Source organism: Herpailurus yagouaroundi, unplaced genomic scaffold (genome assembly GCF_014898765.1).
Source record: "Herpailurus yagouaroundi ecotype Mexico unplaced genomic scaffold, PumYag 159, whole genome shotgun sequence".
Lineage (NCBI taxonomy): Eukaryota > Metazoa > Chordata > Mammalia > Carnivora > Felidae > Herpailurus > Herpailurus yagouaroundi.
Window position 1 is genome coordinate 70,966,956 of NW_024412400.1, and position 27,016 is coordinate 70,993,971.

At 37.7% G+C, this 27,016-nt stretch overlaps 1 pseudogene; it reads left to right on the forward strand.

The window, feature by feature from the left end:
- The first annotated feature begins 15,015 nt into the window (after positions 1-15,015).
- Positions 15,016-27,016, forward strand: part of LOC121034226 (inositol 1,4,5-triphosphate receptor associated 2-like) — an 86,392-nt pseudogene continuing 74,391 nt past the window's right edge.

Here is a 27,016-nt window from a genome sequence, read left to right on the forward strand (position 1 = left end):
AGGTGAAGCTGCATCCCGTGTTCGGAGGCAAATGTCTCTTTGCAGATTCATTGATTGCAATCATCAGTAGTTTGCTGAAAACTGGAATGAAATAGCTATGAAATAACACATGCTTGTTTTATCTTTCCTCTAGCAGACAACGTCGTAGCTACGGCCCTCTTTGAAATAACTATGGCACCATGCCCTAATCACAGTTTATGCAAACACCATACAGTTGTCGTGTGCTCTCAGAAAATTTTCATACAAATTAATTCACACAGTTCTTAAGAACGACACATGTGACTTAAACATGAAAGGAATTACAATATCCATTTTTCAGATGAAGAAACTGAGGTTTTATAAAAGCTGAAAAATTTGCTCATGACCATAATACTAGTAAATGAAATGAATGTGCTTATTGTTTGAGAGGTTGTAGATGCTGGAATATCACAATCACAGTTGTAACTATTCACAGGTCTTCAAGAAAAGATCTGTACAAATTTATAAAACTTTTAGTGAAAACTCTGAGAACTGTGTGCTAAGACATGCTTAGGTGTAAGTCAGTTATAGGGAGTAGACTGAGCTACTGCCCAGCATTTGCATCTCAACTTAATTATTTTATTTTTATTCCTTATTGCTAATTTCATAAGGATCCAGAGAAGTCAGCCATTACATACTTTAGGCCATTCATTCATTCATAACCAAACCAAACAAAACAAAAAACAGCTAAGTGACTCTGTGACAAGCACTGTCCTGGGTGTGGAAAAGACGGAGAGCTAAGCCAGGCTGACTGAATCCCTGAATTCAAGGAGCCTGAAGCTATGGAACAGTCATTAGGCAAGAAATCAGTAACAAAGTATGATCAGAATCATAAAAGATGATTTACAGGGAGTTATGAGGCCTAACCTAGGAACTTTACAGGAAATCTCTCCCTGGGAAAGCTGAGACATGAAGAATAATAGGAGTTGGACAGGTGAAAGAGAGGAGGGAAAAATAATATGTTTTATTTGTGGTTCTACTTTACTGGTTTTTGTGAAAGATATCATATTGTGTAATAAGTGTGTTTATAACTTTAGGAATTTATTATGGTCTCAGGATGTGCTACTGAAACTGTCGAGGGTAGATTCTATCCTAAGCTTTCCTCTACCTACTTAATAGGTTGGTTAGAACATGATGCACTTACAGACACAGTGATTTGATCGCATTCTTAAATGATGATTTTTTTCCCCTGTCCCAAGTATGCAATCTGTGGTCATAACTCTGTCATAAGAAAGATTGCCTAAGAGAATGTGGATGAAAGAGTGAAATTTCATTGCCAATGCTGGGAAAGAACATTTTGGGGGGTACAGATGCTACTAATGTCATATACTTTTCTGTTTACCTTAAAGACATCAGCTTATTATACAGTTTACATACATATTATAAAAACATAGTCAGAATCTTACATTTCTCTCTGTAGTGTTTGGAACAAAGAATTCATGTTAATTTTTATTGCTTCTTATAAACATTATAATTTTTTCAAAGTGTCACTAAGAATTTTTGTGAGATTGGTACTGTATGCATTTGAATATTCAGTATAGTCCAATATTTTACACAACATCTGTTGAAAATATCATTATGTAACATAGTGAAATTCTAATTGATAGCATATTTTTAAAAGTCAAATCTAAACTTAAAATTTCTTTTTTACATAATGGACAACACCAGCTTGACAACAAGGATTATGTTCAAGGAAAGTAGAGTACAGCACAAAGAAACAAACAAAATGTACCAAATATCAATATACCCCAAATTATTGATATTGGTCAAGATATTTGACTTATGAAACCCTGGAATCATGTTAAAAAATTTGTAAAAATTAACATTAGAACATTAACAAATTTTAAGTGGGTGATGGGTACTTATTAAGGAGGGCACTTGTTGGGTGAGCACTGGGTGTCATATGTAAGTGATAAATCACTGGGTTCTAATCATGGAACCAATACTACACTGTATGCTAACTAACTTGAATTTAAATAAATAAAGTAAAAAAAACAACATTAACAAATTTGTGTAAATTACAGAATGTCAAACTTGGACTTAATACATTCAGGTAAACGCTCTCATTTTATAAATGAAAAACTGAGGTTCACAGGCAAATTATCTCAGCTCCCAATGCTAGTTAGCAGTAATGTTGGGACAATGCTAGTATCTTTGACTCATAGCCTAGTTCTTCTTGGGGATCACCATGCTACCAGCTTTATATTTCATAGAAAATTAAAGGGGCACGTGGGCAGCTCAGTTAGTTAAGCATCCAACTTTGGCTCATGAGTTTGAGCCCTACGTCAGCCTTTGTGTTGACAGCACAGAGCCTGGAGCCTGCTTCAGATCTGTGTCTCCCTCTCTCTCTGCCCCTCCCCTGATCATGCTCGCTCCCTCTCTCTCTCTCTCTCTCTCAAAAACAAATAAACATTTAAAAAAAAAGAAAATTAAAACTATTCCAAGCAGACTTTCAAATGATTTTTCTACCATTTTGAATGCATGTCTATGTTTGCCTACTTTGTGTATAAAGGTAGAAAAGATAACTTACAAGTAAAGAAAATTAAAATCATGTTGACAATTGCTTTTGATCTTTGTCGGTACTAGGATGGTTACTAAATAGTTTGTGAATCATTGCAATGATACCTTATGATCCATCACTGAAGAATAGGAAATGGACAAAACTAATAGGAAGTAGAGTTATCAATGTTCTTAATTACTCTGTATCTGTCCATCTATCCGCCTGCCCGCCTACTATAATGAGCAATATGCAAAGAAGCTGAAATTATTGTATTGCTATGTGTAGAGAAACAATTACTATAATTATCTAAATGGAGTAGTTAAGTCATTTCTGTTGATGGCTACCATTAGTGCCAGAGAATCTCAACTTTTTTGGGGGGTGATGGTGGTGCATACCACACGTTAGCAGGCTATTTGGTGTGTCTTTACTACTGCTTGGAGTGAATAGACACAGCTCTAAATCAGATCACTTCAGTCCAGAAAGAGGAACATTCAGGATCTGTCCAAAGTATTGACCTGCAAGTTGTAACTGCTGTTAGACAAAGATCATCCTGAAAGTTGACCTGCAAAAAGTGAACAACAAAGAATTCAAGATAAAGTAGCAGAATAACTTTCATGTGGGTGGGAAGAATCAATGGAGACGTCAGCTGGCAATACTGTTCTGAGAAGACCTTTCAGATAGGTGGGTAGAGCACTGTATTTGTAATAAGGATGCAGCAGAGGCCAGTCATCAGGCTGAAGGAGGGCAGTGTGCATGCCTGGGACAAAGACTTGGCTCATATCTAGCAGGGACTAGACATAGGAAGCTATATAACAAGACCTCAGATGATGAGTTATGAGACAGAAGTCCAGTTACTAGAACTACAGTACAAGAATAATAATTAAGGGGGAGATGAGCTGAGGTTTAAGAAAACAGGAGAGTTCCTAACGATAAAACTGCCTGAACTAAGCCCCAGAGCAAAGTATAAACTCAGATAGGAGGGATCTAGCTTCCTCTATCTACCTTTAAAACTTTGAGTCTAAGTCATAGTGCCCAATAATTTTGCTGGTCCTAAATCTGTCTCCATTTTATATGCAAGTAAGTCATTTGGATATGTTTGTGTGTGTATTTGCACCTAGGATTATCTTTCACATAATCTCAATTTCTTTAGATTTTTATAAATCCCCTTTCTGTTTTATATTTGACCATAGTCACCATCTAAAAACATCAGTATTGGGGCGCCTGGGTGGCACAGTCGGTTAAGCGTCCGACTTCAGCCAGGTCACGATCTCGCGGTCCGGGAGTTCGAGCCCCGCGTCGGGCTCTGGGCTGATGGCTCAGAGCCTGGAGCCTGTTTCCGATTCTGTGTCTCCCTCTCTCTCTGCCCCTCGCCCGTTCATGCTCTGTCTCTCTCTGTCCCAAAAATAAAAAATAAACGTTGAAAAAAATAAAAAATTAAAAATTAAAAACATCAGTATGAAGATGGGTTCCAAAGCTATCCCGTAATTCATTTTGTGAATGGAATTTTCTTTACACCCACTAGTTATTTAGCAAATTAAATCTGGTAACTGGGATGATACAAAAAAATGACTGAATTCAGGATGACTACATATAAAATTACTCTCTGTTGTGTAATGTTTACTGACCACTGCCTAACAAATGCCTCAATGACATATGCCTTTAAGCAGATACCTTAATTGTAGTCTTTTTTCCCTAACATGAAAACTAGAAGCAAAACACACAGGAAATAGGAAAACGTTTTTGAGATTGAGTCATACCTTAATATGACTACATTATATTTTAAAATTTGTATGTGAGGTCAAGGGTACTAAATTGTAGAAGTAATTCCTACAGCAGGTTGGTCCAACAAAGTAATAACACATTTCTCCATAGAACACAAAACAATTTTTTTCACTGAACTAAGCCCTTTTTGAGAGATGTGGGAAATGAATATAAGCAATCTCATCAAATGAATAAAAAGATGAAACACACAGTGTTTATATAGTAAGAATTCCAAATCTAGATAAATGCATGAGCCTAAACCAATTTAAAATGTGACATTCATACTGCATTTTTAAACCTTTTATAACCTAACTGATTTATAAACCACTGGATCACACTGCCAATTGTAGGGAAAATGTGACATTTCTTTTCATGCTATCGTTCAGACTCAATGGGAAGGATAAAAAGGAAGTATCCATTGCAGTGAAAGAAATATATAAAGTCAAATAAAGAGATATCATTTTTCCCATTGAATTAGCAAGATAGTTTTAAGTCATAATAACATAAGAGCATGAGAAATATATTCAAATATAATCTTGACTAAAGTGTAATTAACATTTTTTTAAAAGAGCAAGATTCTTAACAAGCCCATAATGTTCAATTCAGTAATTTTATGTCAGGATGTAACCTTAGAAAATAATTAGACATATGGACCTGGATCTATATACAAAGATATTCACTGATGGGTTATTTAATATCTAACACTAGAGGTTTGGTTAAAAATTTTCTGAAACATCCATGTGATGGAATATCATTAAGGCATTGAATGTTTGTTTTTAAATGCTTATTTATTTTGAGAGAGAGGGAGAGAGAGAGAGGGAGAGGGAGAGGGAGAACTAGGGAGCAGCAGAGAGAGAGGGAGCGAGAGAATCCCAAGCAGGCTCCACACCATCTCCAGGAGCCTGACTTGGGGCTCAAGTTTCACTAACTGTGACATCATGACCTGATTCAAAACCACCTGAGTGTGGTTGAGAGTTCACACTCAACCAAGTGAGCCACCCAGGGGCCCCAGTGAACATTTTTAATACTATGTAATAAAATTATATAATAACAAAAACAGGATACAAAACAGCATATGCAGGAGTTATGGTTCTTTGGGTGAAAGTAACAGAAACAAAGGTTAGCTAATTTAAACCAAAGGATATGGTGCAAGATATGGAGGATAAAGAGGAAGTTGAGAAGGAGAAGGAAGAAGGAGAAAGGGAAGAAGATGAAGGGGAGGGGGAAGGGAGCCGATGAATCAATCTCAGAGGAGACAGTTTTTGGGATCCAGACAGTGGAAGCTAATTGTCAGCCTCATCTGCTTACCATTACATGATTCAAATCTTTTTTCCTTCTTTCCCCCCGCCTCCCATCTTTGAATCACTGTATTCAAAGTGTCAGGAGAGATTTGGATTGGTACCACTTGAGTCAAGTAACTCCCACTTGGCTAAAAAACTTCACTGTAGTTCTATCAATCCAGTATATTGTAAACAAAAGATTTCTTTTTAAAAATGATTGAAAAAATAATTTAAAAATTAATGAGAATTAATATAATAGTTTTCTTTCTTTTTTTTCTGTTTCCAAGTTTTATACATTGAGAATTATTTTGTTTTCAGAAAGTAACCAACAATTTGTTTAAAAGAATGGTTCATGGGAAAGAGCTAGATAGGCCTAGGTAGGGACCTTGTTTTCCTTAAAACTCACCAATTTAAGCATACTAGTAGCTATGTCAACCAGTTTTCTATTCTTTAGTGATGGAATTTATTGTTTTGTCTAACATCAGTACTACATAAAATGCCTCACTTGTAAATGCTTTGCCCTTTCTCTTATGTTTTCCCAGACTGTTCTTTTTTCCTTTTGTTTCTAATGTACAATAGAAGTAGGTTTTGTTTTACAACTAGCACTTTAGCCTTTCATTCAACAGTTTTACTACTAATCTGATATACACTAAAGTACAGCTTCTTTTATCTTTAAAATGTATCTTTTGTTAAATAGCAATTTATTAATAGAATATTTTATGGAAAATAAAGTTATATTTAATTAACTGTGGACAGTCTTTTAAATAATGCTACCTTTTTTTCAGTTTTAAGTTTAGGGCTGAATTTTGAGTTGACTTTGATACATTTTGATTCTGATACATTTTCTTTTTTCCATTAGACAAGGAACAGAGCAGTCAACTTGAAAACAAATTCCAAAAGAATCGAACAAGATTTGAAAACTGTTTTTGAGGTTTACTGGCAAGGAATCTCTTCATCCATGGTCATGGCCTTAGGTGATTGTGAAAAAAAAAAATGACTAGACCATAAAGAATCTAGCCAGGGTAGCAATAAAAAGGTTGTTTCTCTATCTTTTGAAGGATTGGGAGAAGGAAAAGAAATATTTACCAGGGACAAGTAATTAGAATCGATCTATAGGAACATTTTTAGTTATCTTTTTTTTTTTTTAATCTTTTAGACTTACAGAATTTGCTCAAAGGCAGGAAAGTGATCATTAATAGTAGTCATGCTATCAGTTAAGATGTTTTTAAAATTATTTTTAGCTCTTATGCATTTTTAATCCTTTAATTTGTATAATTACAATTTTTAAACATTAAAATTCTTCATGGTATTAGGTAAGTGTCATGTTGGTAGAGGAGAGGAATCACAGACCAAAAGTCCAAACAATTTCATTTTTGTCCTTATTCTTTTATTTTCTGGCTTGACTGTGTTGGATTACTTAATTTTGCTAAGTACAGTTTCCTTTAGTGAAGAAATAAATTCAATATCAGCTGTACCATTCACAACTCATAGGGTAATTTTGTGGATTAGATAAAATGTAAATATGACGATTCATGGAAAGATGTAAGTTTTCATAGAAATGGAAGGTGATAATACCAATATTGCCGTCATTTTATTACAATAACTGAATTATCTTCAGTTTCTAAACTATTGATATTTTTAGTATAGACTCTAGCACATCAAAACCAAAGTAATTAAGCATCAATAATACTATTCTTGATATCAATAAAGGAAGCCATGGAAATCCTATAAGTTTTGACTTGAAACCATTATTTTTTAAATTGATTAAAAAGCTTTCTTTCAAAAATGTGTGATGTTTACAGCAGCTTCCCATGAATTCTTCATGATTTTAGTGCTTGTGAAAGGAGACAGACTGACAGCACCAGTCACTAAACTTCTAAAGGCGTTGGCAAGGTGCCGTGCCTCACAACACGAAAGGATGGTGGTCTGGTCTTCATGGGTTGTTTCATTCTGTAGGGACTCCTGGAAAGGGCCTCATCTGCACATGTGGTTTTCATGTCACCATCCATTAAGGGTTGAAATGGGGTCTACCAATTTGCATAATGGGCTGTGGGACGATGCCCGATGCCCGAGAGCACTACTTGAGAACACAACAAGCCTGGGAGGGGAGAGGCCTCTTTTTAGTCAGGCTGTGTGAGGCTGAGAAGTAAACCAGGCAATCCATACAGAGGTCTGTCTGACACACCAGGACATGGCAAACTTATTCTGTAAGGGCCAGAGAGCAACTATTTTAGGCTTTATAGGCAACATACAGCTTCTGTCTCATATAGTGTGTGTGTGTGTGTGTGTGTGTGTGTGTGTGTGTGTGTGTGTCTTACAACCCTTTAAAAATATAAAAATTATTCTTAACTAGAAGACCTTACACAAAGGCCATGAGTCAGATTTGGCCCACTGGCCTAGTTTGTGGATCCCTGTGGTAGACAAACAAGACATTTACTCATGTAAGGTATGATTCAGTGACTGCTAAAATAGGCTGTATCTCCCTCCGACCTTCTCAAGCCTCCTCAAGTTTCTGCTCACAGAGCCACATAATTAATTATTAGAGCTTTATACCTCAGGCTTAAATTTCCCGTTCTAAAATGAAAACTGTAAATCAGTGAAATTTTTAAAAACTTCAACTTTATCCATGATTTAAATACATCCATTTCATTCTTTTATTTTTTTAACATGTATTTTTTTTGAGAGACAGAGAGAAACAGGGTGCAAGTAGGGGAGGGACAGGGAAAGAAGGAGACACAGAATCCTAATGTGGGGCTTGAACTTACAGACTGTGAGATCATGACTTGAGCCAAAGTCAGAAGCTTAAGCGACTAAGCCACCCAGGCACCCCCATCCATTCCATTCTTTTAAATTAAACCTACCTACATCTCATACTGTCTCATACTATATTCCAGTTGGGACATAAAAGCAAAGCAAATCATATACACCTATTAATATTCCAGGCAGTTACCAAGAACTCTTTTCCTTTGCTCCCTACTGAAGCCTGGAGCATGCCCCTTTTCTACAGGTCCTGAAATCCTGAAACTTTTTCCTCCCGTATCTGAAACTCCTTTGATTCAATTATCCTTTGTCTCCTATGTTTTGGCTTTTGGTCCTTGGCTCCTGAGCTATCTCATTGTGATCTATTTTGTCTTATCTGGATTGGAATCTCCTAACATCTTAAGGAGATTCAAATAATAGAATCTACCTTACAGAATGAGGATTAAATGAGATAAACCAAGTTAGGGGGTCTAGCATATCGGTGCACAAAGATCAGTATTTAACAACAGGTAGAGGTAAAGGGAAAGAACTTCACAGTTCCCAATGTCTGATGAGATGGTGGTGAAGAGGTTGGGAACTTTTCTGCATTCACTCTTCCTTTGTTGGGTGCAAGAGGAGAGGAACATAGAAAACTTATTATCTCTACATTTTTCTCAGAGAGTCATCCCAGTCTCTGGCTTTGTTATCCAAATTAGCACCAGTAAGTTCTGTACAAAGAGTATGAAATGTTTTGCCTAGTCATCTGAGGAATATAAATACATACTTGTAAGGCCCTACAGGAGCAGCAGCTATGATGTACTTTAGTTAAAAAGGTCTTTGTTATCTCTTCAAGATCCCGATTGCAATTATTTTGGATTTGTATCTGGAAGTGATATTGCTGGATTGTATGGTATTTCTATTTTAAATTTTTTGAGGAGCCTCTATACTGTTTTCCATAGTTTATATTCTGAAAAACAGTGTATGAGGGTTCTAATTTCTACACATCCTGGAAAACACTTGTTACCTTTTGTTTTTTTTTAATAATAGCCATTCTAGTAGTTGGGAGGCAATATCTCATTGTGGTTTTGATTTGCATTTTGCTGATCATTAGTGATGTTGAATACCTTTCCATATACCTGTTGGCCATTTGTATGTCTTCTTAGGAGAAACATCTATTCAAATCCTTTGTCCATGTTTAAAATCAGGTTATTTGTTTTTATTGCTATAGAGTCATAGGAGTTTCTTATATACTTTGGATAATAACTCTTTATCAAATATATGATTTGGCAGTATTTTCCTCTTGTACCACCATGTTCATTGCAACATTATTTGCAATAGCCAATATTAGGGAAATAACCTAAATGTCCATCAGTGGATGAATGGATAAAGAAAATGTGGTACCTACATATAGTGGAATATTACTCGGCCTTTAAAAAGAAGGGAATCCTCCCATATGCAACATGATGAACCTGAAACACATTATGCTAAGTGAAAGAAACCAATCAGAGAAAGACAAATACAGCATTATCCCACTTTTATGAAGTAGCTAACATAGTCAAATTCATAGAAGCAGAAAGTGGAATTGTGGTTGTCAGAGGCTGGGGGTGGGGAAGAAATGGGAAGGTATTGTTCAATGGCTAATAGTTCCAGTTATGCAAGATGAACAAGTACTAGAGACCTACTATACACAGTATCTATAGTTAACAACAGTTACGTGTTTCAGTTAAAACATTTGTGAGGAGGGAGGCTTCATGTTAAGGGTTCTTATCACAAAAGAAACAAAATCAAATGAAAAACCAAAGGGGTATGAGGAAGCTTAGAGATGGTTGATAGCTTTACCTGTGGTGATGGCTTCATGGGTATATGCATATATCCAAACTCATCAAATTATATACATTAAATACGTGCACAGTTTTTCTGTAGTAATTATATCTCAATAACCTGTTAATTAAAAAAAACGATCTTTGGTGTTTCCCACACAGTCATAAGCTTCTTTCTTCCCTATCCTGACCCAAATGCCTTAGACTGGCATAAAACCCATCTCACAAGGTAGTCCTCATCACTTTTCTATATCCCCTGCCTTTTCCACATGGACCCTGTGGTCTTCTAGGAGTAATATATTAGTTCTTACTGCCAAGGGCCCCATGATCCTTCATGCTGCTATTCTCTTGAATGTTATCTTCACATGAAATGCTTTTCCTCTCTTTTCACCCATTATGTGATATTTATCAGCAACTCTATGAATCCTTAACTAGTTGTTCCTTTTTCTGGATTCAAGTAACATTGTGCAAATCTACATTAGCATTTTATTCACTGTTTCTGGAATTATCTGCTTGCATATTTCTCTCTCTCTCCAGACTGGGAAAACATCCTAGACATGGATATTGTCCTATACATCTTAAACCATTAGGATCCAGTAGAGTATCTGGTATATGTTGAACAGATTAATGAGTTCTTTATTAATTTTTGAAAAATTTCTGACAATTATTTTTGAGATTTTTGTTAAACTTGTATTTAACTCTAGATGCAAGTCCCAACTATATTTCTAGGATTCTATGTCTCTAACTATGTTTATAACGTGATTTCTGATCAGATGTGAAGAGTCTCTATATCAAATATTGTAACAGGGGCATGATGACTTCAAAGAGCTGGATTTCCAGAATTCTGATGTGGTGACGATATCTATCCACTTAGAAAATATTTAATGCCAATCAAATGTATGGCAAATGCTAGTGCCAAAGATAAATTGAGACATTTCTCACCTTCAAGGAGCTCTCAGAAGAGGGAAAGAGGCAGACAAGTCAACAATCCAATGTGATAAAAAGCCATTATACATGGGAGCACAGAAGCCCTGGGGGCAAACTGAAAAGGCCTATAACCCAGAATAAATAAATAAAACATAGGAAGACAGTGTTCTTTATTTTGGCACATGAATAACATTAGATGCTTTCCCATGGTTCCAGGAAATGATGGAAAAATCCCTCCAGGAAAAGGCACCAAACAGAATATCCTCTGGCAGGTTTTCTCCCATTCCCATGAGACTGTTGACCAAGGAACACTCCTTTAAAACCACTGGACAGAATCTTACTGCTAATTCCTCAGTGGCCATTTCTGAAAAACTTGTTCTTTAACATGAACAGGCTATGTTGTTACAATTTAGAAACACTTATGGGACAAGCTATACTCAAGTTAGCAGTTATAAGTACCCATGTGTATAGGTTTTATAATCATTGTTCACTCCCTTCTTACTTTTCTCTACTACACATTCAAGGGCTATTTGGCTCAGAAATCAGGGTCTCTAGAAAAGAAAGATCTATTCTTCATTTCTAAGTTAGAGATCATTTTCTTGAAGGTAGTTGATTCAAGCACCATTGGTACCTTTGTGGATTCTGTGCATGAAACCATCTGCCACCTGGCTGTACTTTTCCAGAGTCAGTGTCTGCTCTCTGAACTGCCTCTTTGAAGTGACTTGGTCTTGAAGTATCTCTGCCACTCAGCCTTATTCTCTGTGCTTTTAGGACTATATTTCCTTGTATTCCAGTGGGCTCTTCATTCTCTTTTGTTCTTTCTCTGAGAGATTCAAGCTTCTTCATTCATCTGCTTTTATAGCATCACCCTTCAGGGCTTTCCATTCTCATTAAATCAAAAACCTTGGAGTTAAAAAGGACAACTTCTCCCCAATCCCCGTAATTCCTCTTTCACCAGTCTCCAAAATCTTCTCTGAGCCTGCCTGTGAAGATCACTCCCACCTACAAAGTAGCCTACATGATTGGTCCCCACTGGTCCTACCCCAAATAAGCCATCCTCTTTCTTATGTGGCAGCTTTCAGATATTTTAAATCACCTGTCACGTCCACACAACATAACCTAACTCACCTTAGCCATTTTTCGCATTAATTGTCCACTAATGACATCTATTTCTACTAGATCTCCAATGCTAGAGGCTTAGTTTGTTCCTCAGGAAATGTGATATCTTTGCACTATTCCCAATAGAGGGTTCGAGATGGAGTATGATTAGAACAGATATCAGATGGATTCTTATCACTCTTTATCTGGTCACTGTAATTCTATTAATCAGATGCCATATAATACATTCATATATTTGGCACCATTTGTTTCTCCAAAGATTAATCTCATTTTTCTTTTTTTTTTTTTCAAAATTTTTTTTCAACGTTTATTTATTTTTGGGACAGAGAGAGACAGAGCATGAATGGGGGAGGGGCAGAGAGAGAGGGAGACACAGAATCGGAAACAGGCTCCAGGCTCTGAGCCATCAGCCCAGAGCCCGAAGCGGGGCTCGAACTCACGGATCGCGAGATCGTGACCTGGCTGAAGTCGGACGCTTAACCGACTGCGCCACCCAGGCGCCCCTAATCTCATTTTTCTTAACACTCTTTCATGGAGGCTATTGTTGGGATTAATGATGAGGATCAGGGAACATGCTAAAACATACATATGTGGATTTTCATTTACTTCTATTAATTTGTATCTTATTGGTTTTGGTTTATACTCAGGCAACGAGATCTTATTTTTTAAATTCTAGTGATTCTAACCTGTAACATAATAGCTACTGTACACTCTTAGATTTGAGAGTGATGTTTCTATATGTTCATTAATGAGTACTTCCCTCTTACCCCACTTTAATCACTCTGAAACCTGGGTCCAGGCCCCATACACACTCATTTTGAACAATCTACCTAAGCGTTGGTATCCTTTTTAATTCTTCTGGTACCTACATCTACATAAGTATTAGCACAACTGTTATTCTATTAACCATTAATCAAGCTCAGGGGATAAGGAGTTAGGGACATGTGCTTGATAGCTGGATATAAGCATCACTGTGGATCTCACCCTCAATGTGGCAAACATACCCTAAGACAACCTCTTGTGTATACACTCTTGTATTATTTCCTCCTCTTGAACGCAAGAGAAACCTGGGATTTTCATCTAGCCAATGGAATATTGTAAAAACAAACAAACAAACAAACAAAGTGATAGAATAGTCACCTCCATGGTATGTGTCAACATATATAACTCCATTTTAGCATACCGGTGAAAGAGATTCTCTTCCTGGCTTTGAATGAGGAAGCTGCCATATTGTGGGAGGACTTGTGAGAGAGACATGGCAAGACTTGCAAGTGTCCTCCAGCTGATGGCCAGTATGGCAATGGGTACTTCAGTCTTACAGCCATAAGGAACCCAGTTCTGCCAACAACCACATGACCTTAGAAGAGGATCCTCAGGGTGCCTGGATGGCTCAGTCAACTAAGCATTTGATTCTTAATTTTGGCTCAGGTCATGATCTCATGGTTCGTGGGATCAAGCCTGGCATGGGACTCTGCACTGACAGTGTAGAGCTTGCTTGGGATTCTTTCTCTCCTGCTTTTTCTGCCCTTCCCCTGCTCATGCTCTCTCTCTCTCAAAATAAATAAATAAACTTAAAAAAAAAAAAAAGAAAAAGGGGCGCCTGGGTGGCTCAGTCGGTTAAGCGTCCGACTTCAGCTCAGGTCATGATTTCGCGGTCCGTGAGTTCGAGCCCCGCGTCGGGCTCTGTGCTGACAGCTCAGAGCCTGGAGCCTGTTTCAGATTCTGTGCCTCTCTCTCTGCCCCTACCCCGTTCACGCTCTGTCTCTGTCTCAAAAATAAATAAACGTTAAAAAAAAATTTAAAAAAAGAATGTTTCTTAAAAAAAAAAAAAAAGAAAAGAAAAAGAAGAGGACACCAGATTCCTTAAAGGAACATTCTGACTAATACTTCACTGGAGCCTTGTGAAATCCTAAGTAGAGGTCCCAGCTGAGCCATTCACAACTTCTGCCCCAGAGAAACAGGGATATAATATATGTATGTTGCTTTAAGCCACTGGGTTTGTGGTAATTTGTTATGTAGGATAGAAAACTAATAGAGTTACTGGTTTTGTACCCCTCAGCCTCACCCTCATTTGGGCCTGAGAGCTTGATGTGTTGTTCCTGTAATGTACCTTTAAAGTCATGTCAAGAGTCGAAAGATAGGTTCGAGATGACAGTATAGGAAGATTCTGAGCTTACCTTCTCCTGTGGATGCAACAAATCTATAACTATCTGTAGAATAATTCCTCCTGAAGGGGACCAAAGACTCCACAACAAAAGACAGCACCAAGACAGGTGGAAGACGTAGAGATGCAGTACCCTCAAGGAACAAACCACATTCCATGTGTGGCAGTCTACAGTTGGGAGTGATCCCAAAGGTATGGGCTTTTCCCTGAGGAGTGAAAGATTTGAGCTCCATCAGGCACCCCAACCCTTAGATCCTACATAGGGAGATGAGCCCCCAGAACACCTAGCTTTGAAAAACAAAAGGGAATATGACCAGGAAAACTATAGAACTGTAGGGAAAGAAAATTCACTCTGAAAGGGCTCACACGCAGACTGTCTTGACCTGGAAACCAGTGTAAAATCACTGTATCCAAAAAAAAATGTATAGACCATAGGTGAAGGAGTCCCACTTACTAATCTTGGGACACCCACCTGAGAGGCAGGAAGTAACTGGTCCTCTCCCTGAGGACTGATGGGAACCATTTTTGCTATCTTTTTCTGCATGCTGATCCATATGCTGACAGGCATTTTGGAATCCTCCCTCCAGACTGCTAAGGTCAGAGGACATGTCCTGCTAAGAGATCCATGCAACTCTGTGTCTCATCTGGACCTCCCAGCAGACAAGACAATACCCCCCACCCACCATCATGCCCAAAACAGTCATGGTGAGGCCTCACAGGCAGCCAAGTCAGGGACCAGCCCTCTGCACTAGCACACCTGCAGCAGTTGCAGCCAGGCCTTGTGGCTGGCCAGCTGGGTCAGAAGCCAGCCCCACCTACCAGTGCACTTGCAGTAGTCATAGCCCCACTACAACAGGAAGGCATAGACAGGCCATACAGGGGACACCGGTGGAGCACCTGGCTCCGGTGGTGAGGGAGGATTATGTTTCTGGGCCCCACAGGACATCTCCTACATAAGAACATTCCTTCAAGACTTGGAGATGTAGCTGAGCTACTGAATACAAAGAAATAAACACAAAGAGTTAAGCAAAATGAGGAGACAGAGGAATACATCACAAATGAAAGAAAAAGAGAAAACCTCAGAGAAAGAGTTAAATGAAAGGGAGATAAGCAATCTATGTGATGGAGAGTTCAAAGTAATGGTTATAAAGATGCTTACCCAACTCAGTAGAAGAATGAACACAGTGAGAACTCGCAACAGAGAGAATATAAAAAAATACCAATCAGAGCTGAAGAATACATAACAAAAATGGAAACTATACTAGGGGGAATCAATAGCATTTTAGAGAATGCAGAAGAATGGATCAGCAATCTGAAAGACACGGTAGTGGAAATCCCCCAAACTGAACAGCAAAAAGAGAAAAGAATTTAAAATAATGAGGATAATTTAAGAGACCTCTGGATAACATCAATACTAACATTATGGTGGTCTCAGAAAGAGAAAAGAGAGATAAGGGGACAGAAAACTTATTTCAAGAAATAATAGCTGAAAACTTTCCTAACCTGAAGAAGGAAACAGTATCTGAGTCCAGAGAGCACAGAGGGTTCCAAAGATGAATCCAAAGAGATCCACACCAAGACAGACTACAATTAGGATGTCAAAAAACAGAGACTCATAAGAGCAGCAAGGGAAAAGAAATGGTGTGTGTAAGGGAACACCCATAAGACATTAACTAAGTATTCAAGAGAAACTTTGCAGGCCAGGAGGGAGTGGAATGATACAGTTAAAATGCTGAAAGGGAAAAATTTACAACCAAGAATACTCCACCTGGCAAAGTTCTCATTCAGAAATTAAGGGATGATAGTTTCCCAGACAATCAAAAGCAAAAGGAATTCATTACCACTAAAATGTCCTTATAGAGGGCATTTATTACAGGGACTTCTTTAAATGGAAAAAAAAAGTTTGTAAGTAGAAATCAAAATATACATGAAAGAAAAAAACCTCACTGTGAAGGCAAACATGGTAAAGGCAGTGGATCAACCACTTATAAAGCTAGTATGAAGTTTAAATGATAATAGTGAAATCAACTATGTCTATAATAATCAGCCAAAAATACTCAAAATAAAACTATATAAAATATGATATCAAGGGGCGCCTGGGTGGCTCAGTCAGTTGAGCGTCCAACTTCGGCTCGGGTCATGATTTTGCAGTTCGTGGGTTCGAGCCCCACATCAGGCTCTCTGCTGACAGCTCAGAGCCTGGAACCTGCTTCAGATTCTGTCTCCCTCTCTCTGCCCCTTCCCTGCTCATGCTCTGTCTCTCTCTGTCCCTCAAGATGAATAAAAATTAAAAAAATATGACATCAAAAACATAAAATTTGGGGACAGAGAGTAGTAAAAATGTAGTACTTTTAGAGTGAGTTCAAACTTAAGTGACTACCAAACTTAAAATAGATTACTATACACATGGGTGTTACATATGAATCTCATGGTAACCACAAACCAAAAACCTATAATAGTACAAAGAGAGAGAGAGAGAAATAAATCCAAACATAACACAACAGAAACTTATCAATCACAAAGAAAAATGTTCAATCTCACTAATCAGCAGGGAAATTAAAGTCAAAATCCGAATGAGGTATCACCTGACACCTGTCAGAATGGCTATTAAAAAAGACAAGAAATAACAATTATTAGCAAGGATGTAAAGAAAAAGGAACCCTTTTACACTGTTGTTAAGAATATAAATTGTTGCAACCACTTTGGAAAATAGTATAAGTGTCCCCCAAAATTAATAAAACTAACATGTAATCCAGCAATTCCATTTTTAGGTATTTATCGGAAGAAAATGAAAACATGAATTTTAAAAAGATATATGCACCCCTATGTTCATTGTGATGTTATTTACAATAGCTAAGATATGCAAGAAAGCTGTGTCCATCAACAGATGAATGGATAAAGAACATATTTTATACACACACACACACACACACACACACACACACACACACTGAAATATTACTAAGTCATAAAAAAGAATGAGACCTTGCCACTTGTGACATTAATTGAAGGTATTGTGCTAAGTGAAATAATTCAGAAAGAGAAAGGTGCAGTACGGTTTCAGTTATATGTAGGATCTGAAAAACAAAACAAAAACAGACTCATAGATACAGATAACAAACTAATGGTTGCCAGAATGGGTGGATGGGCAAACCAGGTGAAGGGAATTAAGAGGTACAATATTCCAGTCATAAGATATAGAGATACAATGTACAGTATAGGGAATATAGCCAATAATATTGTAATAACTTTGTATGGTGACAGATTGTAATTAGATTTATTGTGGTGACCATTTCATAATGTATATAAATATCAAATCACTATGTTTATATCTGAAACTAATAAAACATTGCATGTCAATAATTCTTCAGTTAAAAAACGGTTACGCTGAGAACTTTAAAGTTGGCATACTTACATATGCCTAGTTAGGCATAATGAGCATTAGACGAAGTGGCTGCTCTCAAGTAGCTCACAGCCCTGCTGTAAAGTCAAGAAGCATCCAACAACAACAAATTAATCCTATTATATTAAACATATATAGTTTTTAAGAATGCATAAAGTTAGGGGTGCCTGAGTCGCTCAGTCAGTTGAGCGTCTGACTTCAGCTCAGGTCATGATCTCACCTTTCATGAGTTCGAGCCCCACATCGGGCTCTGTGCTGACAGCTCAGAGCCCACTTTGGATCCTCTGTCTCCCTCTCTCTCCACCCTTCCCTGGCTCACTCTCTCACCCTCTCCCTCAAAAATAAATAAACATTTTAAAAAAAGAATGCATAAAGTTATAAGATCAACATAATACCTAAAAATACTGGGTTTGTATAAATACTACATAGAAATCAGATAATATATGAAAATAACTACTACAATGCCTGGCATAGTAAGTATAATAAAAATGAACCAAATAAGATGAAATATTAATTTATATTTATGATGTTACAGCCCTCTGTAGTAGAGGCTGCCCAAACAACCTCTGTAATATCTGCCCTTGGAGCCCAATGAAGTCAGGAGAGAGTCACGTAATGTTATGGTACCTTGGTAGCTCTCCCATGTCTTCCACTCCAAAGGGTTGATTAAAGGTATTATCGAAGACCTCTGTGGCTCCCTACAACATGGTCTTTAAGCTGGAGGAGTGTGTGCTTGCTAAGGAGCAGCCATTCACTGTGAAGAGGGCCTCTTGTGATTTTAGTCATCACTTTAAATAGAACACAAGGGTCAAGGAAGAGCAATTCTGGTTCATGGTAAAGAATATGTCCTTCAAGAGACTCTTTTTTTTCCCCTCCACCCATATGAGCTGTATGAGAAGTCAAGTAAACTTTGTGTTAAAGGGTACTTGGAAAAGAGGAGCTCTTCCTTGCAAGAGATGTTAATTTGTGATCAATAAAGGTAAAAGGGCCTCTTCCAGAGTATCTAAGTGGAACTCAGTAGGTAAATCTATATGCCACTTTCTCATTTCCTGTTACAAAATGGTGAACCTAAAATATTCAATACACTCACTACATTGTCTGCAAAGAATACTCTTTTATTTCCTATCCCTTTTTATTTACCTGGTAAAATATTCTTCTTTCAAGATTCCCATGTAAATGTCTCCAATGTCTGAGAAATTGTTCCTGGACTTCTAAGACAATAGTTACCCTCATTTGTATTCATACACTATCCTATTTATATCTCACCTTACATTTTAGTTGGTACTTAATGTCTACACTTCTTCAACATTATAAAGTCCTCTATGATAGAGGCACTGTGCATAATAGAGATATTTATATTTGTGGGCTGGACTCAATATAGAAACTTGGTGTATATTGGCCAAGAAGTGAAATATCTATATAAAATGTATCCAAATTGGAGAGGAATTCCCCCAAATCTCAGAGATTCAGTCCTCATTACAGAAATGGTAAACCTCAAAGATAATTATAGTTTGCTTGCAAAAGTTTACATTGGCCAGGGATTATCTTACCCCAACCACCAACTATGACCTTAAGATAAAAACATAGCACATTTCATGATAAAATAGCTCTTTTTAGGCATGTTTATTATATAATGGGATCTCTACTGGTATGATGGTTTAGAATTGTGTTCTTATAAAATAAAATAGGACAAGTAATAAGGAACTGCACTATTTCAACAATCCAAGTTAATGACCCAGATTCTTTTGATTACTAGATATGCAGAGCAGCACCACTCAGTGAGTGCTATGGAAAGAGAAACCTTAGCAGATTTTATGCCAAAACAGGTCAGCTGGTCAATGATGTTTCAGCATCAACTTTTCCCAGTCAGTATTCTTAATCAGTTCAGAGAGTCCATTAAGCACCTGGTGTCTCCAAAGCTCTTAAAAACACTAAGTGATGGATCATCTCCTAACTTCTTGCAAGATGGGGAAGAAATATCATTCTGCCTTTACAGATGGAATATTTGAAATGTAAAATAGCATATCCAAGGCCAGACAGGAACTCAGCACCATGATTAAATAAAAACTCTGAGTTCCCAACATCTAAGCCTTGGCAAAGGAATTTGTCACATTGCCTTTTTATAGAGAGAGCATGGAAACCCAGGGGGGATGCATAAAAAAGAACTATGAATTTTAAAGCAATATGGAAATATATTTAATTTAGGCTAAAGTTAATAGGTAATCAGCTCAATTCCTCCCCCTCCTGCCCATACATATCTGGCTGTCAGACTACATAGCTGGCAATTTAGGTGACTTGGAAGGACCAATACAGGCTGAATAGAGACAGAGGTGGGCAAGAGAAAAATTAAGGGACAAAGAGGACTTATATGCTGTCATCTGTGCTCTCATAGAATTTAAAAAAAGAAGTATTAGCACCAGTAAGACATTTACCTACATGGGGTTATTCTGTATACTGAGAATAGAGTTTTATGACCCATAGCAGGATTTTATAACAGATTTAAAGAAGTTGTTCATCCAGGGAGGTCTTTTTTGCTCTGGGCTCCTTGATTCACATTCCTGGTAGCATGTGTTTATATCACTCTGACTCTGTTTAATGACTAATCAATGAAAAAGTAGGTGTGTCCCACAAATCACAAGACAAGGGTTTGCATCATGCTTGCCTCACAGAAGGCAAAGTTCATTTTATAAATTCATCATTGAGGGATCTGAGTGCTGACAGAGAGGACAGCTTATATCCCCAGAAAGTAATTTACCTTCCCACAGACACGCTCTGGCTTTAATAGCTGAGAACAGGGTTGTGGGATAAGGAGAGCACTGGCCATAAATGAAATGTTCTCTTCTGGTGTTTCTCATTTGGGCACTATTTGACCTTCAGTGGTTTCCGATTCCATGAAATGAGGCAGAATCACTGCCTGCTGAGGGGCAGAGTGGAGAGTCTGAGAGTGAGTCACAGTGGCGCTCTATTCGGGTGATTTGCAATGTCAGAAGCCCGGAAGCCGGCTCTCTCAGAATCTCTCACCTGCCTGCCCCCTTGATACACCATTACAGTCATTGCAGGGGAAAAAGGCAGACAGGGAGCTGTTGCTTCCAGGTGGCTAGAGTAGGATGCTCAGGAGGCTATCTGACCCTCAGTGACAGATAAAATAGGGATGACAAAAATAGGACTATGCCTTCATGTCTAAAAGTGGTATCATTTGCATAGCATTTTCAGACTCAGTCCTGCTGAAGATCCTCCTTACAGCCCTGTGAGGGGAGCAGGGCAGGGCTTATTATCTCCATTTGTTAGGTGAAGAAACTGAGGCCCATTAGTGTTCTATGACTTTACCAGAGTAGTACAGCTTGGAAGTGGTTGAGCCAAGATGGAACTCCAGAAACTTCCAAGGCCACCTCCATCTTGTTTCTTTGCCCAGGCATCTTTGCACAATTAGCTATTCATCCTGTCCTTCTCTTCAAATCAAAGCAACCTGTGTTCAGCCCATGAGAGACAGAGAGAGAGAGAGAGAGGAGAGAGACACCTAGACAACTTCCCAGGATCCTTCCAGTGCCAGGTATCAGTCACTTCACTGGTAACTATAGCCTTCTGAGAACCAACTCAAAAATTTCAGAAATGTTTTCATATCTTTTGCTGATCACTTTGGAAGGCACAATAATTAGGCCTTTTGATGGGGACCAGAACATCATACTCCATGAGGGATTGTGAATTGTCACAATGCTAAATATTTATGTACTTATTCAAGTATTATGCATCAGGAGTGAGGAGCTTACAATTCAACAGGGAAAACAGGCATGAAATGAGTAAGTGCACAATGGCTTCGCGGCAACAGTGATATTTACTAAATGGCAATATCCTGGATACTGACTAATATGTGATGAGATTTTTATCCATAAACAAACAAGTTGTAAGAGAAAATCACAGAAGAAAATAAAGCTACTTTTGTAGACAGTGTATTTGTGGAGTTTACAGGGGTGGGGGGGAAGTACTTAGGAGAGGCTATAAGCTATAGAAAAAAAAAAAGCTGAATAAAAGACCCTGTGGTCTCCATGCCACTTGCCCCTTCAGAAAGAAAAGATTTTTCCAGACCCTTCTATCACTCTGGGCAGTTGACTGCCTTACAGCTCAGGTGTGCATTTGCCTGCTTAAATCTACTGTTCCAAACAGCTTGCCATGCTCTATATATAGAGATGACTTCACCCTCTGTTGGAATGCAGCAGCTGTTCAGCAGTGCAGACTGATATGCTACAAAGACTTAGCCCATATCTAATTGAGCACTTCAATGCTGCAGAGATAGGCGCCTTAGAAATATTTAGATAAAATGCCTTTGGCCAGATGGAAGCTGGCCAGAACACCAGGATAAAATCTTCATCTCACAGGACTTACCGGGGAGTCCTGGTGGGGGGCATCCATGAAGGGAGGTGGGATTAAGAGAGATGCTCTGTCCCATTCACCCCCCACGCTGCATACGTGACATGAAGAATAACAGAGAATAGGAGAAATCAGCATTTTGCTGCTGCTTCCTTCTCCCGTGGCAGACCAAACACAGCCCACCCTCTGTGAAAATAATCTGAATGGTAATGATGCCTACATGTCAGGAAGTCTCCCAGTTTTAAGACTCTCCCACAAAACTGTTTTCTCCCCTAGCTCCCAGGATTCCAGCCCCAGAAACCGGTTGGCAGGTATAGATAAATCGGGTATTGCCATTCTACTATTTCTAAATGAACTGATTGCTCAAAATACTTTTATAAAATATATTTTTTAAAACTTCATAATATCAGAAAACATTTCAAAAAGTGGTGAAGTTACAAGTACTTTTAAAACGTGAAAGAAAACCCTTGAAAGTCGACAAAAAATTATTGTTGATCATTTTACTACCCTAAGTCAAAAATAAAGTAGTAAAGTTTCCCAGTAACTTTTTCTCACATCTCATACACCTCCTGGTAAGTTGTTTCTCAAAGAAACAAGGAAACACTACACAATGAAGAACATGAACAGAGATAAATGTCATCTGTGAGTGAATGTTGAGAGTCACTCAGAAGAGCAAAACCCACTGAACGTCGATAAAAGCACAATGGGCTTCATTATATTAAAAAGGTCTATCGCTATTGACACTAAAGAAAAGTAAACATTTATTTTTTAAAAATTTTTAACGTTTATTTATTTTTGAGAGACAGAGCACGAGTGGGGGAGGGGCAGAGAGAGAGGGAGACACAGAATCCATGGACCATGAGGTCATGACATGAGCTGAAGTTGGATGCTTAACTGACTGAGCTACCCAGGCACCCGGTAAACACTATCAGGAATTACTATGATTTTAGGTAAGATAAAAGTACCTAACGTGGATTTTTCAATTAGTAGGAATATATTTTGTGTCCACATATCCTCATGTAGTATTTTTTAGTTCTCACCAAACCCTGTGTGTAATATCATTTCCATTTTAAAGTCAAGGAAAAAACTCAGAAAGGTTAAATGGCGTATTCAAAGTCCTGACATTTATTACAGAGTCCAGTTTTTATGCCAGGCTAACTTATTCCAGTGCCCACCTGGCCACCCACTGCCTATTTTTGTATAGCCTATTAGGCTAAATTTCTTTTCTTCTTCTTTTTTTAAAATTTTTTACATAGTTGAAAAATTCATAGCAGGAGTAATATATTATGACACAATTATATGATTTCAGTATTCATAGTTTTATTGAAACACAACCATATATATATGTATATATATGTGTGTATATATATATATGTGTGTGTATATATATATGTATATATGTATATGTATATATATAGTCAATGATTGCTTTTGCACCAGGAAAAACTGACCAGGTGTAATAGATACTGAATAATACATGAAAAAAGCAAAGCAAATAACCATTTTCATGGCTGAAATGAATACTAGGTTCAATAAATATAACATTATTAGGTCTTTTAAGGAAAGAAGAGTAAATGATACTTAGAATTCTTGGAATGTGATAGTGACAAAAATTAATTCCATGCTCAAAACTTGGCCATATGTTATTATAGGAGGTAAGTTCCCCAAAGAAGGCCCATATGCCAAAATAAAGCATTTCCTATTTTAAGTGGATAGATTGGCATGATTCACTACAGCTATATTTTATTACCTTATATCAGCCAAACATTTAGAGACTTAATTTGTCCAAACAAAAATTGTGATTCATGGTCCAAGTTTGAATAGACACATGAAAACATTAAATTAGTGAAAACTCTAAAAATTTAAGAACTATATGCATTTATTTTTACATATTTTCCTTTTTCAAATATTTATAAATTTAGGCTCAAGGTACTGTGTTAGGCAAGGCATCGGATTATGGAATGCCTGCCATGCCATATCAAGAGGTTTGATTTTATGTGATGGTGATGGAGAGCCATTGAAGGCTTCTAAATATTGGGAGTGACTTGGGGATTCTAATAATGAAGCAGTCAGTGGATAAAAGCAGTCTGCAAAGACCGGAGGTATATATGTAAAAGAGAAGAATAAAATGTCACCAAAAATAAAAGACTAGAAAGTTCAAGGATATAATTTGTAATGTCAAATGCAAAGGAAAGTATACAAAGCAGGATTAAAAAATATACATTGAATTGGTCAATTAGAAGGTCATTCAGTAAGGCCAGTTTGAGGAATGGTGAAGCCAGACATTATACTGTAGTGAATTAAATAGTGAATTTAGAAGAGATTATAGATTATTTTTACCAGAGATTTGGAGGACCAGATGGATAGTCAGTAAGCAAGATCAAAAGATAAAGGGTTTTTGGGTTCACTTTTCTTTCTTCTTCCTATTTTGGATAAGAAATGCTAAAAACAGAGAGAGGGGTGCAAACCATATGAGAGTCTTAAATACAGAGAACAAACTGAAGGTTGCTGGAGGGGGGAGAAGATAAGTGGGTGATGAGCGTTAAGGAGGGCACCTGCTGGGATGAGCACTGGGTCTTATATGTAAGGGATGAATCACTAAGTTTGACTGCCGAAACCATTATTACACTATATACTAACTACCTTGGAATTAAATAAAATTAAAAAAAAAAAGAAATGCTCAAACATGTTTATTGACTGAGGAAAATGAGCCAGGAAATTAAAAAAAATTAAAAATAGGGTTAAAGATATCCACTGAAGAAGCTGAATGTCTAATGGAGAAAATCTTGGCAGAGCAGGGAGGAGATGGGGCCATAAACACTGAAAGAATTTAGATTTAAACAAAAAGTGGTGTATCCTTCCTTCTGATACTAGCAAGAAGAAGCAAGATTGATGACAGATATAAACTAGTCTGCAAGGCTGTATGTGAAAGTCTATCACAGCTATTGCCTTGGATTTCTAGACGGACAAGGAAGCAGGACCATGGGATAAGAATGAGAGGTAAGAGTTGAATGTGGCTTTTTGAAGACCAGTGATTTTTGTAAAATGTAGACCCTCCTAATGTGCATGCAGGTATTTCTTTCCTCTATTCTCTTCTCACTGTTATTTAAATATCATGTAGGCACCCTAGAATCTGCAAATGACTTTCTCAATATGATCTTCAATATCTGTCCCCACTCTATCTGATGCCTCTTCATGACTTTCTTTTGTTTAGTTTTCTCTTACATTATTTTCCACCTTCTGCTCATCATATGTTGTTCCCAAGATTATATAACTTTGAGGAAGTATGTTGTGCATGTAATTCAGTCACCAACCTCAATCACTGTTTAATTCCCTTTGGACATTCTGTTTGGGATTATCGTCATTTTACAAGTGTCTTTTTGTGGTTAGAGAGTTCTTTTTTCAGTTTTATGTGAGATTCAGATTTAAGGACCTTGTTTTTAAGATCTTATCATGAAAAAGTCTTCCATTTTTAACATTATAGTGACCTCTAGAGTAGAAAACTTGAATATCACCAACATAAGAAAATAGTGAGATCACTGTCATAAAGGCTTATTTTCGAAACTCCAATTATCCTCATTAAAGAAGTATACATTTAGAGAAACACATTTTTACATAGATACAGAATTAAATAATTGAATTTTCATACATATTCACCAAAAGAATCTCTATCACAATATAATATTTTTGGAATAAGATTGTCTTACAATTAAATAGTCCTAGCATTCTATTTCACATTTACAAAGTGTCTCTTCTCTAAAGGAAGCCAAAATCTTAAAAAACAAAACAAGGAAGAAAAATTGTCCATTTTTATAGAGATATAAACAAGGATAGAAAAATGAGGAGTTAGGACAGTCAAGTAGAATCAAGACTGAATAAAATAGACGACTCAGAGAGCTAAATTGTAGATTGGAGAACATTCTCTGCCTCCATTTCTTTCTAAGTCCCCATTTTCTAAGTAAGAAATTAGAGGCCCCATGAAGTTCTCTGTGGTTTGCAAACTCAGATCTCCAGGCTTCTAGTTCAGTGTCTTCATTGATTAATGCAACTTCTGTTGCTAAAAAGAGAATTGGTGGAAAAGCTACTGAGCTTTCTACTGACAACAAGAGGTGGTCCTAAGACACAGAGATGGTGTACAAGATGTCTAGCATAAGCTTCATGGTTCTCCATGAAAATGCCACTTAACGACAGAAGTAGGACCAATCTTATGCTTCCTAAACTCACTTGCCTGGAGCCCTTTTTCCAAGGAGTCCTCAGGTCGTGAGGAGATCACAGAATTGTCATATATACTTCTATGCCAGATGCCCCTGGAATAGATCAGAACACTTCAAGTGCCATTTAGCTAAAGGGCCAAAACATATCATTTTAATATACCAAATATATTCATTTATTCTTCTAATTTAGTCTTTTCAGCAATAAGAAAGATACATATTAATATTTCTGTTTAACAAATACAGGTTTGGGGCGCCTGGGTGGCGCAGTCGGTTAAGCGTCCGACTTCAGCCAGGTCACGATCTCGCGGTCTGTGAGTTCGAGCCCCGCGTCGGGCTCTGGGCTGATGGCTCGGAGCCTGGAGCCTGTTTCCGATTCTGTGTCTCCCTCTCTCTCTGCCCCTCCCCCGTTCATGCTCTGTCTCTCTCTGTCCCAAAAATAAATAAACATTGAAAAAAAATTATTAAAAAAAAAAAACAAATACAGGTTTAAAGGAATTAAACAAGGGGCGCCTAGGTGGCTCAGTTAGTTAAGCATCCAATTTCTGCTCAAGTCATGATCTCACGGTCTGTGGGTTTGGCCCTGCATCGGGCTCTGTGCAGACAGCTTAGAGTCTGGAGCTTGCTTCAGAGTCTGTGTCTCCCTCTCTCTCTCTCCCCCTCCCTCCCTCCCTCTTTCTCTCTCTCTCTCTCTCTCTCTCTCTCTCTC